Source organism: Chiloscyllium punctatum, chromosome 2 (assembly GCF_047496795.1).
Source record: "Chiloscyllium punctatum isolate Juve2018m chromosome 2, sChiPun1.3, whole genome shotgun sequence".
NCBI lineage: Eukaryota > Metazoa > Chordata > Chondrichthyes > Orectolobiformes > Hemiscylliidae > Chiloscyllium > Chiloscyllium punctatum.
The window spans coordinates 14,812,727-14,827,755 of record NC_092740.1 but is presented as its reverse complement, the minus strand read 5'-3'; the positions used below and the strand labels follow the sequence as shown (position 1 = coordinate 14,827,755).

Below are 15,029 nucleotides of genomic sequence, written 5' to 3'. Positions count from 1 at the left end.
TCTCTTCTCTCATCCCCTACCTCACCCTCATGTTTGGTTGTTTGTAGTGCCTAGACAGGTTTTAACTACTAACTGGCTACATGGGCGTTTTACTAGCAGTGGTTAGTGTTTAAAAAGGGAAAAGAAAAAGAGTCAGGTGATTTTGGGAGTTGGAAAGTCATTCAGTTGTGTGTCTTAGCCATTCTGGGTGTATATTAAAAAAAGTAAAGTCTCTGCTTAACCTGTCATGCAAAAACTGCCCTCTGACAGGATGCCACTAACTCAATACTGCAATGGCAATGCTGGACTAAGTTGCAACCATAATTTACTAAAATGGGACATGAAACACAGTTTTCGGATTCAAAGTGCAGTACCTCTGTGAGGCCTCTTCTTGCAGTGCTGTGACCTGTTCTAGGTATCCTGTTCCAGTAAGGGTATTTAAATTGGAGAGGGCTTAGAAGAGACTTGCCAGAATGTTGCCACAGATGGAGGGTTTTAATTACACAGAGAGACTGGATAGGCTGGGATTTTTTCATTGGAGCGTATGAGGTTGAGGGTTTGTAAAATCATTAGGGGCATAGATAAGGTGAATTGTAGATTTCTTTTTGGTTGGGCGGATGTCAGGACTCGGGGACATATTTTAAAGGTGAAAGGAAAAAGACTTAAAAAGGCACGAGGGGTAAATATTTTACACAGAATGGGGTTAGCTTGTGGAATGAACTTCCAGAGGAATTGATAGATCTGGGTACAGTTACAACATTCAAAAACATTTAGTTATGCACATGAATAAGACATGTTTGGAGAGATATGGGCCAAGTGCAGGCAGGTGGGACTAATTTAGTCTGGGGTATTTGGTCAGTACAAACTGGTTGGACTGAAGTATATGTTTTTGAGCTGGATGACTTTATGAATCAATGCTCTATGATGTACTGAGGCACAGTTGAGGGCACGGGAGTGGAAAATATGATTGAAAAGAAATGGAGAGCAAAATCTGTTCCTTTTTGTATTTCGTGTTTCTACGGTATTGAATGCAATACCCTCTCCAAAGAAAACCAGTCAACTGAAAATTTCAAAACCGGTTTCTGCCAGATAAAGTTTTGGAGAGTTCTGGAACAAAGGCTGGTGATTGAAGTGAAGATACTGATTAGCCATGATGTAAATGACTCACTTCTGATTCCAACTTCCAATCTACAGAGTGTGATGTTGCCACGCAAGAATGTGTCAGCACAATGCTGCTATTTTATGAAAGGTATTTATAGGTCTGCTCATCTCCACTTGCCTATATATACTGCATTCACACCGCCTTATTTCTGAATTATAGATATCACTTCCTGTATCACAGCTGATGTTGTGGGCAGAGAACAGCAAGTGGTTATAAAATAGATCAAAATCAAGCAGGCACAGTTATCTATTATAGGTAACAATTGCATGTTAATGATGGAGTACTTTATACCTTACGTAACCTTCACTCAAGTTTAAATTTTTCTCTTGGCACAGTGTCATTTAGAATCCTACAGGATAAGTTGCCCAACGTTCTCCTATGCCAACACTTTGAGAAAGCTATCAAGTTAGTTCCATTCCACCAAAAATGTACTAAGCTTCTTGAATTCAATCTAGTTCTCCAATTGTAGTGTTGGAATTTGAACTCATAGCCCAACTTTGCAGACAGCAAGGTCCTCCAAACAAACTGTAGCTGCTAAAGTTCCGATTAGGTTGGCTGAGTCAGCACTGACCAAACCAGACTTTCCTGGTTCAGACAGAGGTACCTTTCTCTTCTTTAAAACCTGTTGCTAGTGTCTGGCATTGATAACAACTTCAGTTAATTTAGTGTCCTTGTATGTAACAGGCATATCTATCAAATTATGCCATCTTTTGTAATGTTTGATTCCAAATGTTTGTGTAAATTAATCTCCTGCAAACCACTTTCTTGTTTAAGTTGTTATAGATCCTATCTTCTTCTGTCCTGGAATTTTGCTGGGGTTTGTGTTCCATTGGCACCTAATTGAGTTCTTTGCCCAAGTGACCAGATTAATTTGGGTCTCTCTCAGCCCAGCCTCCCTAACTTAATTAGGGCCAATTACAGAGGTATGACGAAAGGGATGTGGAAAGGGGGCTGGGAAAATACACTAAGGGGAAAGTCTGTGGATGAGCATTATTAATCATATAAGCAGATATTTCATAATGCACAGCAAAATATTTTTCTGGTTAAAAAAAGGAGGATTCTGTGAAAAGGACAAACCACCTGTGATTAATAAAGGTGGTCAAAGAGAATTTCCAATTAAAAACTAAGGCATTCAAAGTGGCGAAAACTAGTGGCAGGCCAGAGGTTTGGGTTTTTTTTAGGAACCAGCAGATGACTAAAATCTAATAAATGAGAAAATTGATCGGCAAAAATTGGCAAAACAAAAAGCAAAAGGAAGAGCTTCCACAGTATATAAAAAAAAATGTATGTGTATATGAAGTGAGTGCAGAACCTTTGGAGGATGCATCTGGGTAATTCATAACGAGAACAGGGAAATGGTACATAATTTACCTCATTATTTTACATTGATCTTCATGGTGGAGGTTTCTATAAATATCCCAAAGATAGCAGATACAAAAGGTGCTAATGGTAACATCAGCTGGCATAGGAATTGAACCCATGCTGTTGGCAATACTGTACTGCAAACCAGCCAACTGAGCCAACCAGTCCCCGATGCTGCCTGAACTGCTGTGCTTTTCCAGCACCACTCTAATCCAGAATCTGGTTTCCAGCATCTGCAGTCATTGTTTTTACCCTTAAAGGCAGACCTGGTGGCCTGCATCCAAGGGGTTTTAATGGAATTGGCTGCAGCAAAAGTGGAGGCATTGGTTGTTATATTCCAGAACTCACTGGATTATGGGAAAACTGCGAATGGGTCACCCCAGTTCAAGAAGGGAGGAAGACTGAAATCAAGAAACTATAGGTCAACTATCCTAACATCTGCAACAAAGTCAGAAATTGCTGGAGAAACTCAGCAGGTCTAGCAGCATCTCTGGAAAGAGAAAGTAATGTTAGCGTTTTGATGACTGGACTCGAAATGTGAACTCTGCTTTGGCTCCACAGATGCTGCCAGGCCTGTTGAGAATTTCTCCAGCATTTTCTGTTTTTGTTTCAGATCTCCAGCATCCACAATTCTTTGTTTTAGTTTAGCCTAACATATGCATTGGGAAAATGCCAGATTCTGTTAATAAAGAAGTAGCATGACATTTGGAAAAGCTTAAAGCAATCAAAACGAGTCAACATGGTTTTGTGCAAGTGAAACTGTTATTGACAAATTTGCTGCAGTGGTTATGAGGATATAACAAGCAGAGTTGATAAAAGAGAACTGGAAGATGTTGTGTATTTGGATTCCCAGAAGGCATTTGATAAGATGCCACATAAAGGGTTATTGAACAAGATAGGAGCTCGTGTATTGAAGGTAATGTATTAGCAGGAGTTGAGAATGGGTTAACACACAGAAGGCAGAGATTCAGAATGAATGGCTTTTTCAGGTTGGAATAACATAATTAGTGGAGTGCTCCAAGGATTGTAGAATCATGCACTATAGAATAGAATCTTCTGCCCAATGAGACTGCACCAACAAAAGCAACACTAAATCCACACTAGTCCCACTTTCCAGCACATAGCCCACAACACTTCACGTGTTCATCCAAGTATACTAAAAGTTTATAAGGTTTCCTGCCTCAACTATCCTTTCCTCCAGATTCCCTCCACACTCTGGCTGAATAACCTATTTCTTAAATCCTCTCTAAATCTCCTGTCTTTCACCTTAAAATTATGTCCCTTTATTATGATCCTTCAACCAAAGAGCAGAGCTCTTACTATCCACCTTGTTTGTGTCCCTCAAAACCTTACACCTTGGCCTTCTCTGCTCCAAAGCAAACATCCCAAACTTATTCAGACTCTCTTCATAACTAAAATGCTCCATTCCAGGCAACATCCTGGTGAATATCCTCTGCAACCCCTCCAGTGCAATCGCATCCTTCCTATGATACGGAGACTAGAAATGTACACAGTACTCCAGCTGTAGTCAAAGAGGCATAGAATCAAAGAGGTGTACAGCATGGAAACAGACTCTTCAGTCCAACTCGTCCATGCCGACCAGATTTCCCAACCCAATCTAGTCCTACCTGCCAGTCCATATCCCTCCAAACCCTTCCTATTCATATACCCATCCAAATGCCTCTTAACTGTTGTAATTGTATCAACCTCCACCACTTCCTCTAGAAGCTCATTCCATACACGTACCACCCTCTGCATGAAAAGGTTCGTTTATATCTTTCCCCTCTCACCCTAAATCTATGCCCTCTAGTTCTGGACTCCCCCACCAGGGAAGTGACAATGTCCATTTATCCTATCCATGCCCCTCGTGATTGTATAAATCTCTATAAGGTCACCCCTCAGCCTCCGATGCTCCAGAGAAAACAGCCCCGGACTTTTCAACCTCTCCCTACAGCTCAAATCCTCCAACCCTGGCAACACCCTTGTAAATCTTTTCTGAACCCTTTCAAGTTTCACAACGTCCTTCTAATAGGAAGGAGACCAGAATTTCACAAGATATTCCAAAAGTGGCTTAACCAATGTCCTGTACAGCCGCAACATGACCTCCCAACTCCTATACTCAATGCTTTCACCAATAAAGGAAAGCATACCAAATGCCTTCTTCTCTATCCTATCTATCTGTGACTCTACATTCAAGGAGCTATGAACCTACACTCCAAGGTCTCTTTATTCAGCAACACTCCCAAGGACCTTACAATTAAGTGTATAAGTCCTGCTAAGATTTGCTTTCCCAAAATGCAGCACCTCACATTTATCTGAATTAAACTCCATCTGCCACTCCTCAGCGCATTGGCCAATCTGATCAAGATTCAGTTGTAATCTGAGGTAACCTCCTTCGCTGTCCACTACACCTTCAATTTTGGTGTCATCCCCAAACTTACTAACTGTACCTCTTTTGTTCACATCCAAATCATTTATATAAATGACGAAAAGTAGTGAATCCAGCACCGATCCTTGTGGCACTCCACTGGCCCAGGCCTCCAGTCTGAAATATAACCTTCCACCAATACCTTTGAGCCAGTTCTGTTTATAAATGGCTAGTTCTCTCTGTATTCCATGAGATCTAACCTTGCTAACCAGTCTCCCACAGGGAACCTTGTCACACACCTTACTGAAGTCCCTATAGATCACGTTCACTGTTCTATCCAATCAATCCTCTGTTATTTCTTCAAAATCTCAGTCAAGATTGTGAGACATGATTTCCCACGCACAAAGCCATGTTGACTATCCCTAATTAGTCCTTGCCTTTCCAAATACATGTACATTCTGTCCCTCAGGATTCCCTCCAACAACCTGCCCACCACCGACATCAGGCTCACTGGTCTATAGTTCCCTGGCTTGTCCTTACCTCCCTTCTTAAACAGTGGCACCACATTGGCCAACCTCCAATCTTCCAGCATCTCACCTGTGATGATTGATGATACAAATATCTCAGCAAGAGGCCCAGCAATCACTTCCCTAGCTTCTCACAGAGTTCTATGGTACACTTGATCAAGTCCTGGGGATTTATCCACCTTTATGCATTTGAAGACATCCAGCACTTCCTCCTCTGTAATATGGACATTTTTTCAAGATGTCATAATCTCTGTTTCCCTGCATTCTATATCTTCCATATCCTTCTCCACAGTAAACACTAATGCAAAATACTCATTCAGTATCTCCCCCATCTTCTAAAGCTCAACACAAAGGTTGCCTTGCTAATCTTTGAGGGGCCCTATTCTCTCCCTAGTTACCCTTTTGTCCTTAATGTATTTGTAAAACCCTTTGGATTCTCCTTAATTCTATTTGCCAGAGTTATCTCATGTCCCCTTTTTGCCCTCCTGATTTCCCTCTTAAGTATACTCCTACTGCCGTTAAACTCTTCTAAGGATTCACTCGATCTCTGCTGTCTCTATCTGACATATGCTTACTTCTTTTTCTTAACCAAAACCTTGATTTCTCTAGTCATACGCCTAGACCTACACCTACCAGCCTTGCCTTTCACCCTTTCTCAGGAGTCAAAGGTCCTGAAGAAGGATTAAACCTGAAATGTTGACTTCCCTACCTCCTGACGCTGCCTGGACTTGCTGTGTTCTCCCAGCCTCCTGCTTGTCTACTTTGGATTCCAGCATCTGCAGTTTTTTATGTCTCTTGCCTTTCACCCTAACAGGAATGTACTGTCTCTGGATTCTTGTTGTCTCATTTTTGAAGGCTTCCCATTTTCCTGCTGTCCCATTAGCTGTGAACATCTGCCCCCAATCAGCTTTTGAAAGTTCTTGCCTGAATTGGCCTTTCTCCAATTTAGAATTTCAACTTTTCGATCCAGTCTATCTTTTTCCATCACTATTTTAAAACTACGAGAATTATGGTCACTGGCCCCAAAGTGCTACTCCACCAACACTTCAGTCACCTGCTCTGACTTATTTCCCAAGAGAAGGTCAAGTTTTGCACCTTAGAGTCATGGACATGTACAGCACGGAAACAGGCCCTTTGGTTCAACTAATCCATGCTGACCAATTATCCCAACCTAATCTAGTCCCATTTGGCCCGTATCCCTCTAAACCCTTCCTATTCATATACCCATCCAGATGCCTTTTAAATGTTGCAATTGTACCAGTTTCCACCACTTCCTCTAGCAGCTCATTTCATATGTGCACCACCCTCTGCATGAAAACGTTGCCCCTTTTATATCTTTCCCCTCTCACCCTAAATCTATGCCCTCTAGTTCTGGACTCCCCCACCAGGGAAGTGACAATGTCCATTTATCCTATCCATGCCCCTCGTGATTGTATAAATTTCTGTAAGGTCACCCTTCAGCCTCCGATGTTCCAGAGAAAACAGCCCTGGACTTTTCAACCTCTCCCTACAGCTCAAATCCTCCAACCCTGGCAACACCCTTGTAAATCTTTTCTGAACTCTTTCAAGTTTCACAACGTCCTTCTGATAGGAAGGAGACCAGAATTTCACAAGATATTCCAAAAGTGGCTTAACGAATGTCTTGTACAGCCGCAACATGACCTCCCAACTCCGATACTCAATACTCTCACCAATAAACGAAAGCATATAAAATGCCTTCTTCTCTATCCTATCTACCTGAGACTCTACTTTCAAGAAGCTATGAACCTGCACTCAAGGTCTCTTTAATCACTCCCAAGGACCTTACCATTAATTGTATAAGTCCTGCTCTGATTTACTTTCCCAAGATGCAGCACCTTGCCACTCCCCAGCCCACTGGCCCACCTGATCAAGATCTCATTGTAATCTGAGGTAACCCTCTTCGCTGTCCACTACACCTCCAATTTTGTTGTCATCTCCAAACTCACTAACTATACCTCCTGTGTTCATATCCAAATCATTCATATAAATGATGAAAAATAGTGCATCCAGCACCAATTGTTGTGGCACACCACTGGACATAGGCCTCCAGTCTGAAAAACAACCCTCCACCACCACTCTCTCTCTTCTATCTTCGAGCCAGTTCTGTATCCAAATGGCTAGTTCTCTCTGTATTCCATGCGATCTAACCTTACTAACCAGTCTCCCATGGGGAACCTTGATGAATGCCTTACTGAAGTTCACATAGATCACGTCCACCACTCTGCCCTCAGCAATCCTCTTTGTTACTTTTTCAAAAAAACTTAATCAAGCTCCTGAGACATGATTTCCCACGGACGAAGCCATGTTGACTGTCCCTAATTAGTCCTTGCCTTTCCAAATATGTGTAAATCCTGTCCCTCAGGATTTCCTCCAACAACTTTCCCACCACCGATGTCAGGCTCACCTGTCTATAGTTCCCTGGCTTGTCCTTACCACCCTGCTTAAATAATGGTTCCAAATTAGTTACATCCACATACGGAAAATTTTCTTGTACATACTTAACAAATTCCTCTCCACCTGAACCCTTAGCTGCAGATGCTGCTGCTTATGGCAGTCTTAGTCTATGTTTGCAAAGTTAAAATCCCCTACTGTAACCACCCTATTATTCTTACAGATAGTGAGATCTCCTTACAAAGTTGTTTCTCAATTTCCAGCTGACAACTGGGGGGACTATAATACAATCCCATTAAGGTGATCATCCCTGGACTAGTCTAAAGATTAGGGCCAAACCAATAAGGAGAGATGTTCGGAAGCACTTCTACACACAAAGGGTGGTAGAGGTTTGAAGTCTCTTCTATAAATGGCAGTGGATACTGGAACAGTTGCTAAATTTAAATCAGAAATAGATAGATATTTTGTTAAGCAAAGGTATTAAGGATATGAGTCAAAGGCAGTGTTATGGACCAGACCAAACCACCTCAAACATATTAAGAAAATAGTCTAGACCTTAACATTTTCTTATTTTAGAGCGAAATGTCAGGCATTGTGTTCCAGATGCAATTTGATTGGTCAAATTATTCAATATTAAGCAAAACATACTTTATCGTTAAAATACAGACAAAATTAAAATAAAATAATTGGCTTACTTGTAACTATTGAAATGCTTATCAAAATAATATAAATATATAAAGTACCACTAATTAATTGTTGCAATATAGTAACATTCCATAAGCACATCCTTGGCAAAGGCAAACTCAGTAAAATAGATTGTCTCACATGTAATTCTAGCAGCAGGAAGAGAATGTCAGCTTTTAGCTGTAATAGAGAGAGGAATAAGAGCTTCCACACCCAGCTTCAAGACTCCAGCAACTGCTGTTGAAAGCTAAACTAAAATTCTTGTTCTGAATCAGCTTGACCTCACCTATTGTTTCAACTCTTTTAAAAAAAACCCAAGGCCCCATAGGCTCTTTACTTTATTGGCTTTGGAGCAGGCCACTTGGCACTTCTGTCTCAGCCTCTCGTCATAAAAAAAGGACAAAATACACCTCTTATGGCCATAGTATCGTCAAAGCAAGAGTAGTGGAATTAGATCAGATCAGCCAGGTCTCATTGAATAGTGGAATAGGTTTGAGGGGCTGAATGAAAGGCTTAAACGTTGATTCTCCTGCTCCTTGGATGCTGCCTGACCTGCTGCGATTTTCCAGCAACACATTTTCAGCACCTTTTCCTTACTGTCAACTACCCAGTAAGCCTTTGTCTGATCCACAAATAATTTTGCATCGCTCTGCATCTGCCCCTCACCAACATTTCCTTCTGCATTATTTATATATATCATAAACAATGTCTGGAATTCTGTACCCAGGAGAGTTGTGAAGACTCGATCTTAAAGTATTTAAAGAGGAAGTAGATAGATTTTTGAAGTAATAGAACATAGAACATTACAGCGCAGTACAGGCCCTTCAGCCCTCGATGTTGCGCCAACCTGTCATACCAATCTGAAGCCCATCTAACCTACACTATTCTATGTACGTCCATATGCTTGTCCAATGTACTTAAAGTTGTACTTAATGTACTTGTTAAATGTGCTTAAAGTTGGTGAATCTACTACCGTTGCAGGCAAAGCATTCCATACCCTTACTACGCTCTGAGAAAAGAAACTACCTCTGACATCTGTCCTATAAATAATGGGGAGTTAAGAACCATTAGGAGTTGGCACAAAAGAGGAACTGAGAAATGATTTTATAGAATAATGGGGCACACTTAAGGGGCTGAATGGCCTACCCTTTCTCCTTCTTGTGTTCTTATTAATGTTTCCTCATTCAAAGCAAAGGAAAGAATGGCACTTTTCTTCGCAAGGCCAGTGATATGGTATGGCATGCAGGACTCCATCAATAACACATTCCAAAGTTGTGTCCTTCACATTAAATAAATAAATCTGCATTCTAATAAAATCTAGTCTCAGAAATGGTCTCAATGTTACTTCTGGACCATTGTAAAAATCTAGCTGCTTTTCCAATACTGTCCTTTGTCAGTTGGCCTGTATATGAATCCAAACCCAAAGCAATGTGACTGACTTTAAAGCCATAGCATCATGACGTATCAAACCACTCAGAAGGCAGCTCACCAACACTTTCTCAAGGGCAATTAAGGATACACAAATAAATATTGTGCTTAACCCTGTGCTGCACCTGTCCTAGGAATGTTTGATAGGGACAGTATAGAGGGAGCTTTCCTTTCAGTTAAAAGAGTGGCCAGTGCTCTACTCTATCTAGCGCAGTGCTATACCTGTCCTGGGAGTGTTTGATGAGGACAGTATAAAGGAAGCTTTAGTTTCAGTTTAGCAGAGTAGAAACAGTGAGATTTATGCTGAAGGATAAGTAAGAGGATACAAGAGCATATACAGTGTACATGTTAACAAGGTCTTAATTGTACACCTGCATCGCCGTGTGGATGACAGTCTTGAATCTGTCTCAATACAAACGAACGCAGATAATGCTGGAGAAACTCAACAGCTTTGGCAGCATCCCTGGAGAGACAATAAATACTGTGCTTGCTGGTGACGTCTACCAATAGCCTGTACCCCAGGCTGATACTCATTCCACTGATAGATACCATTTACTCAATTGGTCATTGGAGCTGCAGCTTGGAGTAGATAATCTTGTAGGAGAAAGTGAGGATTGCAGATGCTGGAGATCAGAGCTGAAAAATGTGTTGCTAGAAAAGCGCAGCAGGTCAGGCAGCATCAAAGGAGCAGGAGAATCGACGTTTCGGGCATAAGCCCTTCTTCAGGAATCAGATAATCTTGTGCCAGCATTTGACTGAATTGGGAAAACCATAACGAGGTAACTATGACAATGTGAAACAGCACAGTACGTACCTGTCAGGAGAGGCCACTGGTGGAGGATTATGAAGGTCATTCAATTCCTGCTGAAAACAAATAGCAAATGATTGTTACTGAAGCAGGTTCTAAAGACAGCCAACAAAAGAGTAACTTGTAGCAATTAAGCCAGCATTATCAACAACCTACAAACAGTCTTAGGAATAAAAACCGAAGGAACCATGGATGTTGGAAACCAGAAACAAAAATAGAAATTGCTGGAAAAGCTCAGTAGGTCTGGCAGCATCTGTGGAGAGAAATCAGAGTTAACGTTTCAGGTCCAGTGAGCCTTCTCAGAACTCAGCCGTTAACTCTGATTTCTCTCCAAAGATGCTGCCAAACCTGCTGAACTTTTCCAACAATTTCTGGTTTTGTTGCTTGGGAAGTAGTCGCCTGATAGTACAGAACATAAAACTGCTGAAGATAAAGAGACATGCTGTGGAAGTTTATCATCTCACACTCGTCAAGCCAAACAGAACAATACCAAATCTTAAATGCAGCAACTATTTATTCTCTATGACTAAAGGGTGCTGATTAGTTAGCTAGTGGTCTTTGAGACAAAGCCTAATCAATTAGATAGTGTAAGGATATTTGTATAGGTACCATTAATAGGTATAAAGGGCAGTGGGAAGACAATTAGGATAACTTGGGTATTATGTAATTTTTTTTGTAGCATTGCATTTAACTTATGAATATAGTTGTTATATATAAGTAATAGATAAATAGATGGGTTGTGGGTCTTTGAAACTAATAACACATCAAATGATGTTTTTGATAATATGAGGAATGGCTGAGGATCCTGGGATTGTATTCATTGGAGTTTAGAAGATTAAGGGGAGACTTAATAGAGACGTACAAGATAATACATGGCTTGGAAAGGGTGGACGCTAGGAAATTGTTTCCGTTAGGTGAGGAGACTAGGACCCATGGACACAGCCTTAGAATTAGAGGGGGTAAATTCAGAACAGAAATGCGGAGACATTTCTTCAGCCAGAGAGTGGTGGGCCTGTGGAATTCATTGCCGCAGAGTGCAGTGGAGGCCGGGACGCTAAATGTCTTCAAGGCAGAGATTGATAGATTCTTGTTGTCTCGAGGAATTAAGGGCTACGGGGAGAATGAACCGAAAGAACTGTGGATGATGTCAATCAGAAACAAAAATCAAACTGGCTGGAAAGGTTCATCAGGTCTGGCAGCATTTGTGGACAGAAATCAGAGTTAACGTTTCAGGTCCAATGATGCTTCCTGATGGTAGCTAGGAAAATTCAGTTCATATGCAGAAGATAGGGTTGGTGAGGGGGTAAGGAGTAAACAATGGGGATAGAGCCCAAAGGGTGAATTAATGGGGACTATCAGTGGCTAACAATGGGTTGTGTGTAATAACAGACTCTGTGATAACAAAGCCTCGTGTGTGGGGCTTGGGATAAAGACACGGGAGATCTTAAGCCCTAAAGTTGTTGAACTCAGTATTGAGTCCAGGAGGATGCAGTATCCCCAAGTGGAAAATGGTAGTTTCCTGGTCACCATTAATGAGATTGAATGAACTGAATTTAAATCCTTCTAACTGCTTTGGTGAAATTTGATCCTGCTCTGCAGAGTATTAGAGGGGGTCTCTGGATTAAATGTCGAGAGACAATACCACTACATTCCTATCTGTTTAAATTTAATAAAGTTGTTTCAACTGAAATTGCTGTTTTTTTCCCCTTTTCCAGCCTCCTTCTTCTCCATTTGCCTTTCCTGAAATTCTGTTTTCTTTCCATTCCTGCCTCTCTCTCATTTATCCTTACTTTGAATTCTGCTTCCAATTACCACTGCTCCAATTGAAATTTACCTAAATCCGCTTCCTCAGTTTCCAGCTTCTAGATATGTTGCCACACGTTTTTCAATTCCTATTTTCCTGGTTTTCAGGCAGAACTCCACCACCAAATACCTAGTTGCTCCTTATAATTTCTACTCCTTCTAAGGACAGTGCCCTTAATTTTTCATAAATTGCCTTGTCCTTTCCCAGGAAAGTATTAATGTCAATTATATATAATTTATTATAATAAACCTAATTGTAGTTTTTAAAAAAATGTTTTTATAGGAACATTATATTTCCCCATTCAAGTTCCTTTATGGTTTGTGGGTACTATGGTAGTGCATGTGGAACTCTCTGCCACTGAAAACAGTTGAGGCCATAACATTGAAGATTTACAAGAAAGATGTAGATGTAGTTCTTAGGACTTAAAGGGATCAAAAGATATGGAGGGAAATTGCTGGAAAACTGAGAACAAAGTAGTGAGTAGGATGATCAGCCAAAACGATGCTGAATAGTGGAGCAGGCTCAAAGGGCTTACCTCTGCTCCTATTTTCCATGTTTCTATCCCAGAAAACCAGCCCACAATTTTGTAACACATAGGTAAGTAGAAAGGGAGAACTGCAGATGCTGGAGATCAGATTCGAGTGTGTGGTGCTGGAAAAGCACAGCAGGTCAGGCAGCATCCGAGGAGCAGGAGAATCGACATTTCGGGCATAAGCCTCCTTCCTGATGAAGGGCTTATGCCTGAAACATCGATTTTCCTGCTTCTCGGATGCTGCCTGACCTGCTGTGCTTTTCCAGCACCACACTCTCGACTTACAAGTAGGTAAGGAGGTGTGAGCTGGCTTATCTCTTTACAACCTCTTTCGTTGGTTGCAATCAAAGTTTATGTTCTTTCCAGTGCAAGGCATACCTCAGTCTAATTAAATGTAGTTCAATAGTTCACCAGAAGTAATAAGGAATCAATTTCAAGGTTTTATTTTTCCAGGGTGAAAGTATGACAATTTTATTATCTGCTAACTTTTAGAAAAGGTAATCATGATGCAATGTCTAACATACATGTGCACATGTACAACATTGAGAGAAAGACAAAGTCCAGTTTAAAAGGAAAATCAAAGGAATATACAGTTTAAAATATTTGTGGCTTATAGGTTTTAATTTGAGGCTACAGTTGTTTAATTGAGTCTTATAATCCCAGCTGGAGTGACTATTTCAGCTGTCCTTTGAATCCTCAATGTTCTGATGTTTTCTCTTAATCAGCTGTGTCACTGGGCATTTTTCTACTTAGAAGCTCAGAGAGCACCTTCTCCAGCTGGTTCCAAGAAAACCTTGAAATTAGTTCCTTAATACTTCCTGTGAACTAATGAACTACACTTAATTGGACTGAGGTGTACCTTGCACTTAAAAGTACATAAACACAATTTCTCTGCATTGCCAAAAGCAGCTCCCTGAAGTACAACTGATTCGTGGTTTCCAACATCAAGCTTGACAATTCGCTATCCACAATGTACAAAATTTATCATACAGGTGTAAATCAAGGTAAGTGCTGAGGATTTCTTTATGCTCAACAGCATAGACTAAGTTTCAATATCCTTTGATTAAAAATATTAATTTCAGTTCTGATGATTTTGTTTCGATCACTTTGGTTTCACAAAGCTCAGGTAACCTGTGTTGTCTGCTGATTGCTGTGGCCACTTCAACACAGGATATTCTTTCCCCTTAAAATCATTTTAGTCGATGAAGGTCCCAGGTACTAAAATAAGATGACTGACTTTGAAAATCAATGGTCCATATTTTATCACTATCATGGCCTACCTCTAACCTTCTCCAGTTAGACCATAAGACATAGGAGCAAAACTTAGGCCATTCAGCCCATCGAGTCTGCTCCGACATTCAATCATGGCTGATAAGTTTCTCAACCCCATCCTCCTGCTTTCTCCCTATAATCCTTGATCCCCTTGATTCTCAAGAACCTATCTTTCTCAGTCTTAAATATACTCAATGACCTGGCCTCCACAGCCTCCTGTGGTAATGAATTCCACCAATCTCTGGCTGAAGAAGGTTCTTCTTATCTCTGTTCTAAAAGATCTAAAAGGCCCTAGTCTCTCCTGCCAATGGAAACATCTTCCCAACATCCACTCTGTTCAGTTCTGATGAAAGGTCATCAGCTGGAAACATTCTATACATCTTTGGATAGATACAACGAGTCAAAGTATTTTCAGCATTTCCCATTTTTACTATCGACTTTCAGTATCCTCTGTATTTTGTTTTTGTAACAAAGGTAGTTCACTCTCTGCAAAGTGCTTCATTGTGATGTCCCATGATCATAAAAGCTGCAGTATGCATGCAAGACTCTTTCAAATTCTCCTAACTAAACTAAACAATAACTGAATGATCTCTCAACTCCTTTAGGGATATGGCTCAGCAATATTACACTTGAAAGATGCAAAACAAGTTCCACAGGTCTTGGAAATTTCGGCTGCAGATACTTTATCATG

The 15,029-nt window shown here is 40.8% G+C and overlaps 1 protein-coding gene across 1 annotated transcript in view; it reads right to left on the bottom strand.

Moving 5' to 3' along the window:
* Window positions 1-15,029, bottom strand: part of LOC140494599 (SH3 domain-binding protein 2-like) — a 140,213-nt gene that overhangs the window by 94,571 nt on the left and 30,613 nt on the right. Inside the window, exon 2 of the mRNA XM_072593961.1 lies at window positions 10,737-10,783. The gene's annotated coding sequence lies outside the window, so the exon portion shown is untranslated. The remainder of the gene's footprint in view (window positions 1-10,736; window positions 10,784-15,029) is intronic.